Source organism: Melopsittacus undulatus, chromosome Z (assembly GCF_012275295.1).
Source record: "Melopsittacus undulatus isolate bMelUnd1 chromosome Z, bMelUnd1.mat.Z, whole genome shotgun sequence".
In the NCBI taxonomy this organism is placed as follows: domain Eukaryota; kingdom Metazoa; phylum Chordata; class Aves; order Psittaciformes; family Psittaculidae; genus Melopsittacus; species Melopsittacus undulatus.
The window spans coordinates 38339213-38359808 of record NC_047557.1 but is presented as its reverse complement, the minus strand read 5'-3'; positions in this window follow the sequence as shown (position 1 = coordinate 38359808).

Genomic DNA, 20596 nt, shown 5'->3' with positions numbered 1-20596 from the left:
TCTCTTTATGTTTTTGACTTTGGAGGAGAGAGAGAAAAAGGTGTCAAGCTGACAAATGAAGATTTAAGGTGAAGATCATAATACCCAGCAAAGTGTTGGAGATGCAGAGAACTCCCCTTTTCCCTGGGAAACTCAGGCACACCCATCATAGCGGTTTGCAAACTCCACTTAACACGCACAGTGATATTTAGGGGATCTTTTTCCAGATTCAACCCTCTAACAGCTTTTGATATATTACCAGATTTGTTGGCTCGATAAGTCAAAGACAGTGCTTCAGTAACCTCTTTGTGTCTAAGTAGACAATCCAGAAATGCTTGCTTCTTGTGCTTGACAGCAAGCATAAAGGGTCATATCTCCTGTAATGTGTTTTTCTTCACTTTCTTACTTTGCAGAGCTTAGGCATAAAAATGTCCCCAGTCTAAGCAGCTCTGAAACTCACCAGAAGTGGGTTTTCTTAGAACAAAAACTACCGCAGGAGAATCACTAATTACACGCTGAAGAACTGTATGCTGAGGTTTTGAAAATTATATGCAAGTTGTTACCAGCTTACGCAAAATTATGTCCACAAGAAATAAAGCTGCTCTGTATTTTCATCAACCAACTTAGCAGAAGTCATTCAAACTACAGAGAAAAGACAAGCAAAAGCAAACTTCTGTATACACAACTTTTCTGAATAGAAAGGCCCACTTAGATTTTTAACGTTGGAATGCTGCTACTTAACATTTTATTTTGGAAAATAGCAGTAAGAAATGTATGTGCAACATTTTGCTAGAGTACTATGTTGAGACTTCCTATTTAAAGCATTATAAATCCCAAATGTTACTGTAGTTGTTACAGTACAAGGGATTTGTGAGCCAGTTGGAAAAATTGAGAGCCTTTGAGTATGTTGTCAGTAAATCTCAGGCTATAATTAACTTTTTCACTATAATGAGTTGATGCAGGCACAGTGTGCACAAGCAAACACTGAATTTGCAGGCTTAAAAAAGCCATTGAATAGGAAAGAACACGTGACCAGTTTGATTTTGTCAGTTTCCCATGGCTATTAAGAAGCAAACAAAGATTCTTCTTGGTTTGGGATCAGATACTGGATTATTTATAACTGAACTTAATAGGTTTATAGCTCGTGAGTTATGTGCATAGTAAAAATGCAAGATGAAGGTTACTTGCCCTAAGCTTGTACTCCATAATCATCTGTCTTCCTTCCAAAATAATGAGTTTATGACTGCATTCTTGTGTTAATTTTGATTAAAACTGTCCTTTAGGAATTAATCTACTAATATGGTCAGAAATTACATGAAATCTGGATTAAATACGAGCAGTACCTCTTCCTTTCATATGTTGTCCTAGAGGTAATATATCAAAATATAAAAGATATTTTGCTTCTTAAAACCCAAAAAACTAAGACAGTAGCTAAAGTTTAAACTCAGCTCCCACTTAAGCAAGTCTCATCCCACCAGCATACTGATGAAGGTTCATAGCTGTAAGAAACATGCACAGAGCAGGTGGGCTAGCGTTGTTCCAGACACAGTAGATAAGAGCAGCATGACACCACACACATGCTAGATGCTCACCATCTTTGCTTATTATGGGGGCTTGGTCCCTCAAGCACAGTGCTAGAACTCTCTGCTAACAGTCTGGGATGTAGCTTGGACACCTCAGCCAGTCTACATGAGCAGCCCAAACTCTCGTCAGAGAGTAGAGAGCACAGTTTCCTGCACTCTTTGGCTGGTACCCCTATCACTAGGGCATCCTCACATCAACACCATCTCAAACTGTCAGGAGTAAAACTAAATTCTGATTGCTATACTTGCACATCTTCTAATACAGTTCATGTGTATAGACAGCTCTGTCTGTTTTGGGACTAAGATAAGGTGAGGCAGTGTGTCATGGGACACTGTGTGGAAGAAAAAGGGTGCAAATGCTTGCAAAAAATCAGCCTAATCTTAGGAAATACTCAATGCTTAAAATGGTGATGAACTGACCAGATTGGCACTTTTGGAATAAGTGATCTTATGATGGCCTTTCAGTTCTTAAAAGGAGCATATAAGAAACATGGGGAGAGACATTTCAGCAGGGCCTGTTGCAATAGGACAAAGGGTGATGGTTTTAAATTAAAAGAGAGGAAATTCAGACTGGATGTGAGCAAGAAATCATTTACGATGAGGGTGGTACAGTACCGGCGCTGGTAGAATAGTGGGTAGAATACTCTGGTTGCCTAGAGAGGTGTTGGATGTGCCACCCCTGGAGATATTCAAGGCCAGGCTGCACGTGGTTCTAGGCAGCCTGGTCTAGTTGAAGATGTCTGTGCTCATTGCAGAGGGGTTGGACTATTTGACCTTTGAAAGTCCCTTCCAATCCAAACCATTTTATGATTCTATGAGCAACCTTCGTAAACACCTACACTTCAGGTTCTTACTCTCTTTAAAAAGAACAGTAGGTGGTAATACTACTACTGCTTTGTAAAAACCTTTGAGAAGTTGCAGAGCAAATGGAAAGAGAAGAAAGATAAAGTGAAACAGAAAGAATGGATTACAATGGAATTTATTTATATATGCTCCTAAACAGGAGCATTTTTAATACCCATTTGAGTAAAGAGCATCTGTAATTAATGCTGGCAGGGGTGGCTTTTGTTCCTAGAAAGGATGGCAAACTGTAATGAGACAGAAGTATTCAGGCACAACCATCTGTGCAGAAAGAGCAAGGTACACTTGGTACAGTAAACCCCAGAACTGTAATATAGGCAAGTGAATGTCATTACTTCATTGTCACATCACCTCATGAAACTGATGGGTGATTTCAGGTATGGAGGCCATGAAGGCAGCATCTAACCCACTAGGACAATAGGGTACAGAGCACCCATCCTGCTCCTTGCCTGGGCACAGGCTGGGCTTGGGGTCATCTGAAATGGTGGTGGGGATTTATAGAGAAAGTGCTTTAGAGGGACATGGCACTGAAGAAATGGATCAGTTCTCCACCGTCGTCGTTTAAATTAAATCTGCACAGTTCCCTTTGTTTCCCCTCCCCCCCCCCCCCCCTCCGCCCCACCTTCCCACTCCTGGAGGGATGGGAAGGAGAGCCAGAGGAATACAACTCCCACGGATTGAGGTAAAATCAGTCCAGCAATTAGGGTATAACAGAAATCACTACCGGTACCAATAACAAATCAATGTTAGAGGAGACAAACAGGGAGAGAGAATACGATACCACCCGCCCGCCACGAGGCCAGCCCGGAAGAGAGAGAGCTCCCCCCTCCCCTCCTGGCCAGCTTCCCGTTCCCTCTCCCAGCCCAGCCCAGAGGAGAGAGCTAACCCCTCCCCTCCTGGCCAGCTTCCAGTTGCCTCCCCGAGCAGGAGGTGCTGTGGTATGTAATACCTCCCGGACTAGCCCAGACCAGGCACCCTATCTCTCCCTCCTCCCTGGCAGAGCATGAGCTACTGCTGAACCCCCCATGACATTATCCACCCCTTATTCCATACCATTCACGTCATGCTGTTATAAAAATTTACCGCAAACCGGGTTTTGTCCCAATCGATTTTATTTACAATTGATTAGAAATTTAAAAGAGGCAATAAGCAAAACAGCGCTGGGTGCGCAGGGGAGTCTCCGCTCCACCAGCAACGCACACCGGGATCTTTGGAGTACAGTCTCTTATACTTCTGAGTCTTGGGTTTTAGCCAATCCTGTTGTATTCTTTACCCGAATGTCGACGTGGCCCCTTTCATTTGTTCTTGTTTGCTGGGGTCTTTCTCCAGTGAAGACGTTGTTGAATTTTCTTAGTAATGTATTAACAGAAAAATGCTTACAAGCTTAGCGTAGTCTTAACATTTTGTTCTATACCTTATATGGTTATTTGCCTTGTACCCAAGTTTGCAACATCCTGTAACAAAATGTATCTCTTGGTTATCTAATCTCCTTAGGCCAATCAAACCGTTAAACGGAAGTCCCCTTTGAAAAACAAAGCGATTGATTAGGAGAGATTATCCCCTTTGTTTCTCCTTATTGACAGGAGTACTTATGATAATCACGGTCACAAAGGAGGGCTGGTTTCACACCAAGTGCAATGGCGACAAGGACGCCTAAATTCCTGACATGAATCATTCCTGTATATTTCACAATGCTCAGATCCCACATTTTCAATATACCATATATATATTAGGAGAAAACTCCATGAACAAACTCGCCAACAGAGTTTCAAGTTGACAAGCAGGTACTCTTTATTACGGCGCCGGGAGACACGGGGGATAGCTCCTCCTAACGTGTGTCCCCGTATTGCTCTAGAGGCCATCCTTATATAGTCACTGGGAATATTACATCATTTCCAGAAAGTTTCCCGCATCCATACAAAAATGTGGTCGTTCCCAGCTTAATTAACATTACAGACATAGCAATAATCCTGTTCTTTTACTTATCAATAGGTTTAACTGCTCCCATTCTGGCCATCAGCTAGTCCCAGGTGCTACCCACCCCCTGGTCGTTTTCCATTCTGTTTTTGTCACACCTTTTGTACCGAGGTTCTGAGGACCTGAAACTGCCTTCAGGCAAAATGGTTACTTTTCATTACAAAGCCAAACTTATCATTACTTTAGAACTGATTACATTTTGTGCCTCCTTGTTTCAATATACATCTGCATACACCCAGGCAGATAGAAAGAAATCATTTCTTAATACATGGACCAATCCCTATAATGCAATTGAGTCCATTTGCCCCATGATGTTAGGTTTGTAATAGTCTTTTGTAGCAGGAGAGTCTGTGTGCAGTGCTGGATTGTTGCCTGCTGATGTTGATCATTCCTTTACTGCAGAACTCACCTGGTTCTATCAGAGTTCATTCTCTGTTGGGACGATGGTTAGAGGGAAGTCAGGGCCAGTCGCTGGTGACCTGAAGACATCTAGTTGATGGACTAAAAAAAATATTATACAGCAAGCAACAACGTATAATTAAGTTCATTGGCTGTTTTCCCCTAAAATCGAATCCCCTTGAGATATACATCGGACTTCCCCATCTTCCTGCATTACCCACCAAGTATATCTGGGTCCTTGAGCAAAAGCAATCCCACGAGTGGGTTTGCCTTGGCCTGAAACAGGAGTAACCCAGACTGTCTTCCCTAGCAAATTCCTCATGTGCACTACAGGAACCTTGTCCCCCTCTACAATATGTAAAAGTTCTGACTGGGCTGGGCCAGCCCTGTTGGCAGATCCTCTGGTGTTGACCAGCCAGGTGGCCTTTGGTAAATGTGTATCCCAATGCTTGAAAGTTCCCCCACCCATTGCTCTCAGTGTAGTTTTTAACAGCCCATTGTACCGTTCAATTTTCCCAGAGGCTGGTGCATGGTAGGGGATGTGATATACCCACTCAATGCCATGTTCTTTGGCCCAAGTGCCTGTAAGGTTGTTCCGAAAATGAGTCCCATTGTCTGACTCAATTCTCTCTGGGGTGCCATGTCGCCACAAAATCTGTTTCTCAAGGCCCAGGATAGTGTTCCGGGCAGTGGCGTGGGGCACAGCATATGTTTCCAGCCATCCTGTGGTTGTTTCCACCACGGTAAGCACATAGCGCTTGCCTTGGCGGGTTGGGGAGAGTATGATATAGTCAATTTGCCAGGCCTCCCCATATTTATACTTCAGCCATCGTCCTCCATATCAAAGAGGTTTTAACCGTTTAGCTTGTTTAATTGCAGCACGTCTCACACTCATGAATAACCTGGGCGATAGTGCCCGTTGTTAAGTCCACCCCTCGATCACGAGCCCATTTGTACGTTGCGTCTCTGCCCTGATGGCCTGAAGTGTCATGGGCCCACCTTGCCAAAATTAATTCGCCTTTATGTTGCCAATCTAAGTCCATCTGAGCCACTTCAATCTTAGCAGCTTTATCCACTTGTTGGTTATTGTGGTGTTCCTCAGTGGCCCGACTCTTAGGTATGTGGGCATCTACATGGCGTACCCTCACCACCAGCTTCTGCACCCGGGCAGCGATATCTTGCCATAATGCAGCAGCCCAGATGGGTTTACCTCTGCGTTGCCAGTTGCTGTGCTTCCATTGCTGCAACCACCCCCACAGGGCATTTGCCACCATCCATGAGTCAGTATAGAGTACTGGCCACCTTTCTCACTCAGCAATGTCCAGGGCCAGCTGGATGGCTTTCACCTCGGCAAACTGACTCGATTCACCCTCTCCTTCAGCAGTTTCAGCAACTTGTCACTGAGGACTCCATACAGCTGCCTTCCATCTCCGATGCTTTCCCACAATACGGTAGGACCCATCAGTGAACAAGGCATACAGCTTTTCACTTTCTGACAATTTATTATATGGTGGTGCCTCTTTGACACGCATCACCTCCTTCTCTGGTGACATTCCAAAATCTTTGCCCTCTGGCGAGTCCATGATGACTTCCAGAATGCCTGGACGACTGGGATTTCCTATCCGAGCTCGTTGTGTAATTAGTGCAGCCCATTTACTCCAAGTAGCATCAGTTGCATGATGTGTAGAGGAGACCCTGCCTTTGAACATCCAGCCCAGCACTGGCAAGCGGGGTGCCAAAAGGAGCTGTGCTTCAGTGCCAATCACCTCCGAAGCAGCTCGAACCCCTTCATAAGCTGCCAATATCTCTTTCTCCGTTGGGGTATAGCTAGCCTCAGAGCCTTTGTATCCCCGACTCCAAAAACCAAAGGGTTGACCTCGAGTCTCCCCTGGAGTTTTCTGCCAGAGGCTCCAGGTAGGACCATTCTCCCCAGCTGCCGTGTACAGTACACTTTTCACATCTGGACCGGTCTGGACTGGTCCAAGGGCCACTGCCTGAACTATCTCGCGTTTAATTTGCTCAAAGGCTTGTTGTTGCTCAGGACCCCATTTGAAATCATTCTTTTTCCGGGTCACATGATAGAGAGAGCTTACGATTGAGCTGTAATTTGGAATGTGTATTCTCCAGAACCCCACAGCACCCAAGAAAGCTTGTGTTTCTTTCTTATCAGTTGGTGGAGACATTGCTGTTATCTTATTGATTACTTCTGTAGGGATATGTCTACGTCCATCTTGACATTTTATTCCCAAAAATTGAATTTCCCGTGCAGGTCCCTTGACTTTACTCCGTTTTATGGCAAAACCGGCTTTCAGCAGGATTTGGATTATTTCCCTCCCTTTCTCAAAATCTTCTGCTGTATCACCCCACACAATAATGTCATCAATGTACTGCAAGTGTTCTGGAGCTTGCCCCTGTTCCAGTGCAGTCTGGATCAGTCCATGGCAGATGGTGGGGCTGTGTTTCCACCCCTGGGGCAGTCGGTTCCAAGTGAACTGGACACCCCTCCAAGTAAAAGCGAACTGTGGCCTGCACTCTGCCAACAAAGGAATAGAGAAAAATGCATTGGCAATATCAATCGTGGCATACCACTTGGCTGCCTCTGACTCTAATTCATACTGCAGCTCTAACATGTCCGGCACGGCAGCACTCAATGGTGGTGTGACTTCATTCAGGCCACGATAGTCTACTGTTAGTCTCCACTCTCCGTTAGACTTTCCCACTGGCCATATGGGGCTATTAAAAGGTGAGCGGGTCCTGCTGATCACTCCCTGCCTCTCCAGTCTACGGATCAGGTTATGGATGGGAATCAGGGAGCCTCGATTGGTGCGATACTGCCGCCGGTGCACTGTTGTGGTCGCAATTGGCACTTGTTGTTCTTTGACTTTCAGCAACCCCACAACAGAAGGATCCTCTGAGAGACCAGGCAAGGTGGACAGCTGCTCAATTTCCTCAGTCTCCAAAGCAGCAATACCAAAAGCCCACCGGTACCCTTTTGGGTCTATGAAGTACTCCCTCCTGAGGTAGTCCATGCCGAGGATGCATGGAGCCTCTGGACCAGTCACAATGGGTGCTTCTGCCATTTCTTCCCAGTCAGGCTAATTTCAGCCTCTAGTCCAGTCAACTCTTGGGACCCTCCTGTCACTCCAGAAATATAGATGGGTTCCACCCCTTGACAGTTTGGTGGCATCAGGGTACACTGTGCACCGGTATCAACTAGAGCCCTATACTTCTGTGGGACTGATGTGCCAGGCCATTTGATCCACACAGTCCAGTAAATACGATTGTCCCCTACCTCCACCTGGCTGGAGGCAGGGCTCCTCTAATAGTCATCGTCGTCACAATCTTGGACACCTAAGTCGTGTTGAAAGGGATTATTCTTCTTTATCACAGGAGCTGGAGTAAAATCAGCTCTTCCGCTCCATCTGGGAACCTGTTCACCAGAGACTGAAGCTGCAGCTCTCATGGGGTGATCAGTCATGGCCCTTGCTCCTCTCTTCAATTCACCCACACGTTCCTCCAAGGCTGAAGTAGGTTTTCCATCCCACTTTGTCATGTCTTCTCCGTGATCCCGCAGGTAAAACCATAGGGTGGCCCGTGGTGTGTATCTTATATATTTTCTCTCTCGAGCAATAGGACGCCTTTTGTTAATAGCTGAAACGCGTGTTGGCACATGTGAGGAGCTAGATAAATCAGACAGATCGTCCCTCAACTCTTTGAGATCGTGAGACAGTTTTTCCACAGCTGAGATGATGGAAGGTGTAAGATTGTCTTCAAATTCTCAGAGTTTACGAACTATTTCATCCACTGTTAGTGGTGCTATGTCATTCCAGGTTACTGTTGCCAATGGATGGGCATATGACGACGGTGCATTTCGTGTAAGTTTTCGCCACATGGGTCCTGTGCATTCGACTTCATCTGGGTCTATGGGTACATTCCCATTATTCGGCTTGGTGTGGTAGATCATCTCTACGATAGCTGATTCCCTCAGGGACTGGATGTCTTTGTCTATAGTAGTTCACTTGGCCGAACGACTCATAACATCATCCTTGTATGGGAACCTTTCTTTCACAGCTGCCAAAAGCCACCTCCAAAGACTGAGGGACTTTTTCTCTCTTGCAATTGCTTTGTCAATTCCCCCTTCTCTAGCAAGTGATCCCAGCTGCTTGGCTTCTGTACCTGCTAGTTCGTGACCATTGGCCCCATTATCCCAACATCAGAGCAACCAGGTGATGATGTGCTCCCCTGATTGACGGGTGAAATCTTTTCGCATGTTCTGCAGCTCAGTTGAGGGCCGAGATCGAGAAGTCACCTCTTCTTCTTCGTTGTGTGATGATGACCCCTGATCAGATACTAGACCAGGTAGTGGATGCATAGTTTCTTCATCCTGCCTCTTCCTTCTTGCCTCCTTTCTGGTTTTTCTCTTGTGTACAGGAGCAACCGATATTGGTACGAATTGGTCCTCTAGTTCAGATGCAGTGATTATCACTGTAGTTTGAGTAGCAACTGTGATTGTTGCTGGGATAGCTGCACTGTCTGTCTCAGTCGAGGGTTGAATAGCCGCTGTACTCGTTACAGGGGTAGCTGCACTGTCTGTCACAGCTGAAGTTTGGGTAGCAACTGTACCTGCCGCTGGGGATGGTGTAGCTGCTGTACTTGGAGTTGGAACAGCTGCGCTGACTTCTGTGTTGCTCTCAGATACAGGGACATTTTTTTCCTTTTGAAGGTGTTGGATAGTGTCGATCAAGGCCCTATAGGCATAGGCCAAGCCCCAACACGTTGCTGTAATTTGTCCATCTCTGGTATGGCCAGGACGACAACACACCTCATTTAGGTGTTTTACTAATTCTTCCGGATTCTTCTCTTGTTTGGGAGTAAAATTCCAAAGTACTGGAGGGGCCCACTGACCTAGATGCTTGCCCATACTATCCCACACACCCTGCCACTCATGACTGTCCAGCCTCTGGGAAAATCTCCTGATCCTCCTATTTCGTCGTTTAACCCCAATACAGGACCAGACCTGACTCCGCTTAACTCTTGAAATCAGATGAAATAACTGTGGGCAAAACACACTCTGTATGCGTGCTACTGTGGTGATCCCCATCACAATCAGCATACAAGTCTCAACAGTATTAAAAGGCCATTCAAAAACTTCAAAACCCTCAAATGATGTTGTAGACCATCTGGAGAGAACACTGGGAGGATAGAAGAATGTCTCCTTCACAGGCTGACAATTCGAGAAGGAGAAAAAAGATGTGAAATTGCTAAGCACTTCTATTATATACCTCCCAAAATATAAAGTTGGTGACCGGGAGCATAAACCAGATCAGTTTCATGATCAATGCTTCTATTGTATTACAAGTCATTAACATAAAGTACAATGAGACCAGAACCTTAGCCCAAACCCCATACTTGAGAAACACTAACACAGCTAATATATACGAAAAGTAATTGGTAAAATCCTGAAACCGTGAGATCAAGAGAAAAAACTGTGAGAGCCAATAAAACAGCATTGTGACAAATGACTATAAATCCTGTCAGATTTGTTGTTATTCTGGGGGTTTGTGCCCCACGTTGGGCGCCAAAAACTGTCGTGGTTTAAACTAAATCTGCACAGTTCCCCCTTTGTTTCCCCTCCCCCCCCCCTCACCTTCCCACTCCTGGAGGGATGGGAAGGAGAGCCAGAGGAATACAACTCCCACGGATTGAGGTAAAATCAGTCCAGCAATTAGGGTATAACAGAAATCACTACCGGTACCAATAACAAATCAATGTTAGAGGAGACAAACAGGGAGAGAGAATACAATACCACCCGTGGCCACGAGCCCAGCCCGGAAGAGAGAGAGCTCCCCCCTCCCCTCCTGGCCAGCTTCCCGTTCCCTCTCCCAGCCCAGCCTGAAGGAGAGAGCTAACCCCTCCCCTCCTGGCCAGCTTCCAGTCCCCTCCCCGAGCAGGACGTGCTGTGGTATGGAATACCTCCCCGACTAGCCCAGACCAGGCACCCTATCTCTCCCTCCTCCCTGGCAGAGCATGAGCTACTGCTGAACCCATGACATCCACCCATCCCCGGGTACCCTAAATATACACAGCAAAGAAGCAAAATTATTCTTCTCACAGCAACATCATCTTGGCTTTTCCCTGCAAGAAAAGCCAAGTGATTACCCTGACTGAAACATTCAGCACAGAGCTGTTTGCAAACTGTGATGTGAAACACTTTCTGGTGGAAAAATGTTGTTCAATGAAAGTATTGTTTCCAGTGTTTCATCAATGCCACTGGAATTTAACCATCATTTAGATAAAATGTCTGCAGTAGGAATTTTTGCAACTGGCAAGCTATATCCAGCTAATAGGTAAAATAGCTTATCAGCAGCTCTACTCTGCTCTCATGTGACCTCACTTGGAATATTGTGTGCAGTTCTGGTGTCCTCAACATAAAAAGGACATGGAAATGTTGGAACAAGTCCAGAGGAGGACCACGAGGATGATCAGGGGGCTAGAGCACCTCCCATATGAAGACAGGCTGAGAAAGTTGGGGCTGTTCAACCTGGAGAAGAGAAGGCTGCGTGGAGACCTCGTAGCAGCCTTCCAGTATCTGAAGGGGGCCTACAGGGATGCTGGGGAGGGACTATTCATTAGGGACTGTAGTGATAGGACAAGGGGTAATGGGTTGAAACTTAAACAGGGGAGGTTTAGATTTGATATAAGGAAGAAATTCTTTACTGTTAGGGTGGTGAGGTACTGGAATGGGTTGCCCAGGGAGGTAGTGAATGCTCCAACCCTGGGGGTGTTCAAGGCCAGGTTGGATGAAGCCTTGGGTGATATGGTTTAGTGTGAGGTGTCCCTGCCCGTGGCAGGGGGGTTGGAACTAGATGATCTTGATGTCCTTTCCAGTCCTAAGTATTCTATGATTCTATGATTCTAAGTGCTCAGCGTGGAGATCATGGTTTTCTGTATCCCTGTGTCAGCTTGGAATCATTTTTCTGGAATACTGCAAACAGCTGCTCCTATAATTAGTTCATGAAGTGCCACTTCTAGGGTATCCACTAAATCCAGCTTAGGCTGCCAGCAGCAGAAAGTTACTGCAAGCTAATAGTTGTTTAGTGGCTTCTGCTAATAGAAATGCAACTGGATGAAAATTAAAAATACAGAAACAAAAAGCAGAAAGTAAAATTTCACCCATTGCAAATAGAATTGATTTTCTCCTGTCAGATGTTATCTGTAAATCCTTCTGGGCTTATTAGGCTGTTATGGTACTAACTAGGTATCAAGGTGGCTTGAACAGCTCTTGCTTTTACTAAATACCTCTTCTGTGAATCCACAGAGGGCTTCAGCTGTTGCACCAATGACCCTGGCCCTTCCATCTTCAGACCAAAACACCCCACCCCTTTCTCATTCTCTTGAAATAATCGATTTGATAAAAAAAAAAAAACAGGGAAGGGGAGTGGGCTCAGGAACCCTGGAGCTGTTGACTTATGTTCTTCATATGGAGAGCAGGTATTTGCTCATTGGCACACCAAACACTACTCATCATATCCATCCTCCTTGATTAGGAGAAAACTCCAGGAACAAACTTGCCAACAAAGTTTTCAAGTTGACAAGCAGGTATTCTTTATTGCAGCACCAGGAGACATGGGGGATAGCTTCTCCTATCGCGTATCACCGTATTGCTACACAAGCCATCCTTATATAGTCACTGGGCATACATACATACTCTTGAGGCTACACATGAATTACATCATTTTCCAGAAAGTTTCCCGCATGCATACAAAAATGTGGTGGTGGTCTTTGAGTTGTTTACTTCTTCCAGCAATCTTCATAACTTCTGGCAGTCTTTGAAGCACCAACTTAATTAACATCACAGACATAGCAATAATCCTGTCCTGCTACTTATCAGCTAGATTAACTACTTCCACCCTGGACATCTGCTAGTCCCTGATACTCCCCAGTAGATGTTTACACCAGTTTAATGGGTTCATTAACACCACAAACATAGCAATCATCCTGTCCTTCTACCTATCAGTTAGTTTAACTGCATCCATCCTGGGTTTTGTACATGTTGTGCAAGGTCCGAACAGCTTGGGATTCATCTGCCACCTGTGGAAACATCTGATCTCTCTGTGCCAAGGCTGATAGAAACATGGAGATAGACGTTGCTGAAGGACAGTGTCAGATTCAGGGTTGGCCAGATATTGTGCAGCTAATGTCCTTATCTTGGGCCAAGACTGATTTACAGTATCAAATGTCCACAGTGTCTTCCTTCCTGTACAAATGTGGTGTGTGGGATGAGAGCCGCTAGGAAGAAGAGAGCAGTAAGTGGATGCCAGGGCATAGAAAAAAGGGGAGAGGCAAGGCTCTTACTTACGTAAAACCTAATTCTTAAAAGAGGTCCTTTCTGACAGTACAATTAGAGCATGGTTATTTTACCCTCCTAATAAGGGCACAAGATGAACAGGCATGATAGCTGCAGTGGTGTCACCCTTTGCAACTTCTTCCAGGGATGTTTTGCAAGTTCCCACTGATGTGCAGTGTGTGAGCACTACCAAAACTTTATGTTTTGAGACAAGGCTAAACTACAGACTTAGCAAGCTCTGACCCCAGCAAATTCAAAGTTGAAATAGCTTTACTGCAAATAGGTGCACAAAGTGCAAAATACCTCTTTGGATCATTATTCATACTCATTTCTGATGTAACTCACAGAGCACCCAGAACAGTTGCATTCCATTTTAAATTGTCCTCCAAGTACAATTAGGTAAACATTCAGATACCATGGTGACAAATGTGGGATGGATGGATGAAATGCGTGTTACTGGTATATAGCAATGATAAGCGCTTGTAACTTGTTTTCTAAACCCAAGTTACTGTGCAACCCCAACATTCTCTCAGGTACAAAGACCATGAAAATTTCAGCTGGTCTTTTCTTGTGAAAGAAGTCTACAGAACCCAAGGTCCTAAGCATCATTACTAAGAATTACTTTGTAATAACCACAACAGTTCTTTAATAAGACTTACTCATCCTTTTACATTACAGGGCAAGAAAATCAGCATGGCCCCATTGCTTTTCCTGTCCTTGGCAGAGCTGAGGAAAGACCAGCAGGAGGTTGCTGCTTCTCTGCCAAGACAGGAGATAGATATAATGATGTGCATCTCCCTTGGTTTCAGGGATTCACCTGACAGCTCTTCTCCTCTCTGGAGAAAAAAAAAAGCCACTACTGACTGTCTGCAAAGGTCTAAGCAACCCACCCTGAGAGTGAAAAATAGAATCATATTGTTCCCCTCTGTAATGTTCATGCTGCTCTGGGGAAGTTAAACCTTTCTTTAGGCATAATTTTAACAAGTTGTTCCAGCCTCAACAGCATGAGAAAATGTTTATAAAGGGGACTCCTGCCTGTTCAGCAAAGAATGCTGCAACCTAGATACTAATATTGCCTCAATAGTTGTTCTGGGTGGTTTTCTTATTTAGCCTGGCTTCTGAAGTGTTAATGGCATATGTGATATTAATGCTAAATGCACCAAACTGTCTTTTGCATTTTCTGTGATTGTGACTCTCTGAGTTCCCTAAATCTCTACATGTTTAAGTCCAAAATATGGGGGCTGAGATAATGGATTTCCAAGAGGTGTATAATAAGCAGAGTCCTCCACTGCCCACTAAAATGCATACTAATACTCAGACAAAATTAAGCAAGCACGTGATTTGTGTGGTGTCTCTCAGTGGCATGAACAGCTAGCTCCTACACTCCTCTCTGCATTTCCCTTTGTTTACTGTGCAGAAGGTGATCATCTTTAGGGAACCATGGACTCTTCAATACTAAAATAACAGTTGACCATGACACCAGAGGTTAAGATATTTGCACAGCGGACTTTGAGACTCCTCTTTTAATATTTTATTTTATCACCATATAAACAGAACAAGTGCTGTCATTTATTGCTGCTTGACATAAAATCATGACATAAAATTCCTAGTTGCAAGCCTTCCTGAAATCATAAAGCAGACAGGAAAAACAAGCACTCCTCCTCACCCCCTTCCAAGAAATTGTTTCCTTTACATTTTGTAGTGCTCCCCTTGAAGTCTGCAAGAGCAGCCAGGAAACCTTCACTGTAAAAAATCTCACAAGTCACAACCCTCCCTTACTGGAGAGATCCACATGGCAGCTTGCTTTGTGCAGGCTGTGGTGACACATTTGTGTCTTGCATCTGAGCACAGGTCATCGTCCTTTGGGGAAATTCAATCTTCCCCAGCACTAGCAGCAAGTGTGGTTGTGTGAAACTGCTTGTACTGGAGCACTGCTGGAGGATGGGATGCTATCCTTTCCTGTGCAGGCTCAGTTCTGCCTGGCTGTCTTCATGCATTTTGTCCATCTTTCAGTCAGTTGCCCCAGCAGCCTGTGAAGCAGCAGGATCAGTGCAATGGGTGGAAATGCTCCTCCCTCTGTGGTGCACCAGGGAGGGCTTGTCTGGTCTGCTGGCTGCACCTGCACACTGCCAAAACTCTGCATCCACCATCTACCACAGTGGTGCAGTGGCACTGATGGGGCACTGTGAATAGCCATGCCCTTTGGTTAGCCTTCTGGGCTACTTGAAAGGTCTCTGAGCTCTGATGCTCAGCAGGATACTGCGAAAGCAATCCAATTTCATGGTGCTGGAGCTTGGCACTGTCAGCACAGATAAAATAAACACGCCTGCCCAAAATATTCATTTGGCTCTGAAATTCATTGTAGGACTAGCTGATGTGCCTGATATTTTTTTTAGCTAAACAAAGGGGGTAGCTTTGTCCTTAGTTTGTAATCTTGGAAAGGGGAACCTTAAGATGGTTGTTAGGTCTGTTAGTGGGTTTTTTTCCCCCGTTTTGTGTGGTTTTTTTATTATAACTTCCTTCTAAATTCAATTTCCTTATATTGAAATTCCTTGTAAACACACAAGGGAGAGAAGACTGTTATTCAGATGCTGAGTAACTAGGGGGAGTTTTGCCGTTGCTGGAGAAGGCTTTGCTAGGATGGGATTGGAAGGGCTGGGGCTGTCACTGCATGGGTACTGCTGGACTCCCACAGCCCTGTCAGCCATCCCAGGACTGCAGGAGTGGCACGGGCAGCCCACCCAGGGCTGTTGGGGTGCTGCTGGCATGGGGATGGCAGTGTCACGGATCAACCCTGCCAGGTTGTTCTGGTCAGCCTTCCCTTCCAGCAGAGTTTGTGTAGTGCAAGGTCATTCTGGCAATCACCTGTGAAGGTGACAGCAGGAAGTGGAGGCACAAAGAAGACTGTGGTTATCCACAGCTTATTTTGACCCTAATCAGACTCCTGAGCTAATAGCTGTGGTAGCTTTTTCTTTGAAGTAAGAAACAAAAGAGCTATACATTATGCTCATGGCCGCAACCCTGCAAACACAAAAGCTTTTAAAAAAGCAAGAGTGCACCTGATCTCTGGAAAGCACAAGGCTTTGCTTCTCTACCCACAGCGCTCAGGTAAGTGAGGTAGGAGAGCAAAGGGCAGGGATTTTAAGATCCATCTCTCATCTAGAACAGAGCTGTGCACGAGCCAGGTGTGTTTGAACAATGGGCTTTTTTAGAATACAATGACCAGGTTCAGGAAAACAAAAGGATTTCATTCAATTGCTTTGCTTATACTACACATAACTAAATTGTATGTGGTTAAACCAAAAATAAACAGAAGTCAATAACTGATGCTGGTCAAACACGGCCTAAAAAGGGCATAGTTAGCACAAAAAAAAAAGTTACCCTAACTGCTTAGGACTTGCAGTCAATAGTGACATTCTTGTACTAGCTTTTTTAAAAATAGTCCTCTGTTGGTAGCACAAACCAAAATACTACTCAGAAGCAGGCTGTGCATGTATTAACTTCCTTTCTCCAGTACTAATAAGCTATGTACAGCCATGTTCTTGGCAAAACCTCTTACTGCAGTTGGTTAAAAGATACCCTTCCCCAGCAGCTTTTCAAATTATTTGAAATGCTTTAAGAAAATCACATCCAGGTTTGCTTCAGACTGTTAAAGTGCTACCAGAAGGAGACAGGATGAAAGAGGAAAAAGGAAAGCAAAGGTCAGACAAAGCTGCTGGAGGAGTTACAGAATAAGGATGTTTCCAAGGTTTGGGAACAGAAGTGCAATGGAGTAAGGCTATTCTAGCCTATTTGCTGCTTTTATTATTTGGTGTGGGTGTGACACAGTAGTTTCCTGAGCTGAAATGCCAGCAACTGACGATTTTTAATAGCCTGATCAAGGACAAAACGTGGTGGTGGGTGGATTTTAGCCGCCAGAGAAACATATTGCAGTACAAAGATAATTTGAGGCTGTAGGGTTTGCTGTAAGGTACAAATGGGAAGTTACCTCTAAATAGAGGTGCAGCTTGTGCAGTGCCTGCTCAGGCCCCAAAGGGCTGCTGCACCTCTCCTGGCTGTCACTGCCCTAAGGAAAGAGCAGAAGCTGTTTACACCACAGAGCCTGGGGGAAGTAGGGATGTGACAGAGGCATCCTTGAAGAAACAGGAAGAGCTGGGTCTGGAACCTGGCATTGTAACTGCTGTTCTATGCAGGCAGAGGTAGTTTAAGACATGGATTATGTGCTGTTTTCACTGAGAGATGGGCTTGGCCTGTATTTGTGGCAACACTAGATTGTTGTAACACTGCTCCTGGCAGCTTAACTCACCCACCTGCTCTGTGGTATCGCTCTGTAAAACCTGGTTTTTAGACTTCAAGCACTTGGGACAAAAACTTCCCTACTCCACTGGGGTGGATGGGGGGTGGAAACTCACTCTGTAGGAGAATCAATCAGCTGCTGGCAGTAGCCTACTAATATGGCTCAGCTCACAGAAGCCAGGACCACAGGGCTGTATCCCCGCTGACCCCTTCTGTGTTTCATCCTCACCTCTGTGCATCGGTGATGGCAACCCTCACCCACTGTTGTGAAGAGCTCTAGGAAACAAAGAGTAAGAGGACTGTGAAAGTCCTAATGTTATTATTCACTGATACAAAATTTGGTCTCCAGCAGCTATTTGCAGACAAGTGTTAAATGTACTGAATGCTGGGTCTCCACCAAGAGACAGGACTGTCCTGACCTGTGATTAAGCCTCACCACACAACAAACTGTCAAACACAACCACCTCTGCTCATGTGAAATGCTGAGTAAATAAACTTGTACATCAAGGCCATTTCCTAACATGATTTCTGAAGCCTGGCTTAGAGCATCTTGCTGGGTAGCCAGTGAACTATTTCCACTGTTGGTCCTTTATAGTTGGGTGTTTGCATGTAAGAGACTAAATTACTAACATCAGCAAAATAACACTTCAAATCAAATGTAAACCCATTTCTGCAACATGCATGTGAAGGGCTTGGACTAAGCTAGCAAACCATGAAGCACAACTCCTGCCTCTCTCTGCCTCCTTGCACTAAATCCAGTATTCAGTGAACTTTCTATAAGCTGTTGCGATGACTGAACAGGCAGCAAAACATCCAAGGCTTTGGTCCTACAAGATCAGTCAGAAGGCGAGTACTAGAAATGCACAAATCTCTATGGATACTGCACATCAGGTGAGTCCACTATAGCAATCAAAGGAACCAACTCGGTCTTACTCTGAAGAGTGTAGTAAGACTGAAAGGATTCAAGATTTTTCCCAGGTGAAAAACTTACTTTCCCCTCACAAATCCCATGCTACTTAAAATACAACTAGGAAAATCTACTTTAGCCTAATCCTGTTTAAACCTAGTCTGACCTGGTCTCCCAGAAGCATTATCAAAGTCAAATGGTCCGGTGCACAAATTGTTTCACAGGCTCCCTTGGGAACCCAAGGCATATTCATCATGTGCCCAACTTCTTTCTGACCTACTAAAGTAAACTTAAAATCTTCTGTAAAAATGCTGTCAGGAAAATCCTGATCAGCAAATGAAGCATGTTGGGTGGGTTTTAAACAATATAAATGTACACTGTGGTAAAGAGTAGACGAACAGGAATGAGGAACAGTGAATTAAATTACTTTTCATCAGACCCTACTACAATGCTGTAGTCTCAGTGGTATTGCAAGTGAAGTTTCACAGTGGGACTTGATCCTGTCTCACTATATTGCAAAATCACTAATCACGCAAAAATATTAGAGAGGGGCACTGTCTCTGAAGATGAAAGATCTAAGCCATAGAGAGCATGTCTCTACCTAAGTATTTGCCATGCACAAAGGTTCAACAAGCACCCTGTGCTTCTAACACCTTTCTCACAAAAGAGTACACCAGCAAGTGAATAAACATCATTATACTTTCAGAAAACAAATTAACTACATGTAATGTCCACCGTCAATGAAATCTGAACCTGAAATCAACCAAAAAGAAGTGCAAAGATATATCTCTAAATATGAACAGCTAACATTTAGCCATGTATTTCAGACACTGGACAAAGAGGCTGAGATACCCATGATTGCAGTGGGAAAACAAAGCTGAAAGCTTCATTCTGTGAGCAGCCATACCAAATCATGGCTTTGCTTTATCCTTTAGGTCATGTTGCCTCAATTTATATTGACTTCATTATTGTACCACCAGAAGAAGGTATAAGAGGAACCTGGAAATGCATGAACCCAGAAGAGCAGGTTGAAAGTGACTTACCATCAACAGTGCTCACAGTCCTATCAAAATAACCTCAGGAACCTAACAAAACCACAAAACAAACAATTTTAGATCTTGATTTTTCCCCTAAGAGTGAGGCATGCTGGCAAGGTGTATGGAGAACAAGATCAATTCAGATGCAGCCACATTTTGAAGTAGCTTAGCTAGTGAGGCAGTGGGCAGCTAAGGTGTCTTGTGTCCAACTAATTAACTAGATTTGGCTATTATGCAATTAGTCAGTGACACTATTTCCTTGGACTTAACCATTTTTCATGAACACTGCAGCCTTGGTGGTTCATTTAGCAAACACAGCCCTAGTCTATCACAGAGAATCCTGCGGAACATAGTGTTGCATTGCCGTTAACTCTAAGTAAGCAAATATTTCAGAGAGTGCAGATTACTAAATAGGTTTTAGTCACCTAGCTGTTTTCACTTACTCATTTGTTTATATCTTCCATTTTGTTCCTTGACTATATAAAGTCCTCATCATCTGGCAAACTTGTTTGGGACAGAGGAACTCTTCCCAGAATAGTGTGCTTACGTATAAGCTAAAAACATCTGTGTCTTAACAGCCAAATAGTGAACAAGGATCAGTGTTATGTGATCATGTTTCTTTCTTGGAAGATGTACCACAGTGTTTGCACCAGAGATTAAATACCCCCTCCTGCACCCACTTTGTCAATATCTACTCTTGTTAAACAACCTTCCCCTCCTCCAAGTGGTTAGTGAGCCACAGAAGAATTAAGGCTCCTGAATGGTTATAGACACTACAATAAATTATTAACACAACAAATCTCAGTAGAGTTTGCAGACCTATCTTTCATTACAGACTCACATGCCACTTATGGGCAATTTACGTATGATAAAGTTTGAGTTTACAGGACAATGAGTGATTTTTTTTATTTCATACTTTCCTCCACAATTATTTCATTTTTTTCCAAAAATTGATATCAATTATTTTAGCATGTCTTTCGAAGTACAGCCTTTGTTCAGGTGAAAAGCAGTGAGATTGAGGCCATCATAATGATTAAGTACTAGTACTATACTACCTGTCCTAAAACACCAGCCACAACAGTATCAAAAAACCCAGACACATTCTCCTCAAATAACCTTTTCAGGTTCCAAAGGGAAAAAAGGGGGAGTGTGGCATTTTAAGCTGCAATGGAAAAGCTGATTTAATAACAAAAGGCAGAAAAACTGCAGT